This window comes from Penaeus monodon, chromosome 22, assembly GCF_015228065.2.
Source record: "Penaeus monodon isolate SGIC_2016 chromosome 22, NSTDA_Pmon_1, whole genome shotgun sequence".
NCBI lineage: Eukaryota > Metazoa > Arthropoda > Malacostraca > Decapoda > Penaeidae > Penaeus > Penaeus monodon.
Window position 1 is genome coordinate 25,763,286 of NC_051407.1, and position 1,267 is coordinate 25,764,552.

Sequence of the window (1,267 nt, forward strand, 5' to 3'; positions counted from 1 at the left end):
ATATTAGGGTCACAGATAATAAAACGGGCTCTTGTGATGCTAAAGATGTGGCATTTATGCAACAAACGCTTTGATTTTATTATTATAGAAAACCCACAATGCACGAACTAGATTGTTATAAAGTATCTTGTAGTCTGTTTAGATAAGCTCCTGTAGATCTCGAGTGGCTGGTACCACTGGGGATCGTCGAGAACGCTTTGCCTTTGAAACCACTGTCTTATTATATGCAAAAACAAACAAATAAACAAATGAAGTCAGAGATGTCAGCGCTTCATTGTTTAAACATGTTTGAGAAGCACAACCGCGATTTATTGAAAGGTGAGATAAGAGTTCAGAAATCCCTGAGGAAAGAGGAAAAATATTCAAATCAGATCGGAAACAATTAAACATTTCATTATTCTGCAGTTTTCTGTCGCGTCTGCCACTCTCAGGAGGTCACTGGCCACCGATCAAGCCAGTGTCACCGCTGCAGGATTAGGGTGGGCGTGGTCAACCCAGTTTTCATATAGATTTTCCCCCCTAATTCATCGAAATCTGTTAGAAGAACGTTTGGAAATAAGAGAGAGGGTAAAGTTTTTGTAAAATTTTGCGACTGAAGGAACACTATATTACAGTAATTATCAGTAAATTACAGTGAAGATGTTTTTCAAAACGTTTGGAGACAAAACACGCAAATTATCTGGTCGGTTCTACCTGCCTCTGTTACTAATTAATCAGTAAGATAATGACAATGCCATAAAAATGTCGTTTAGGGGCGTGATTAGGCAGATTTTTTTCGATGGATTTGACCCTAAGTATTTGTTCACCTACTCTTTTTTGGGGGGATTAGGAACACCATAAGTTTAACCTAGTCGGCGATAACTCAAACCTTAGTAAACCGAATTTAATTTGTTACGGATTCCTTAGTAGCAAATGAATAACAAAACACACATAAAATGACATACGGCCGCTATAGACATGTCCTGTATATAGCAGGCCTTTCATAAAAAAAAACTATAATATACTAACACCATGGTACAAATAACAGTTACTATGAATACTACATCGCTTACTGATCGTAACAAACAATACCAGTATCAATAAAACAGGTCTTGCGCAAAAATATGACTCATCAGAAATTGAAAAGGTTCTGACATTTTGCTCGAAAGGAAGTTACAGCTTCAATCCGTGACTGGCTTAGGTAGACGCAGCTCGTGAAGACGGGAAGCCCATTGAAAAGAGCAAAGTCTCCCACTTTGTAAGTTGCTAACATGTGAAACACACACGC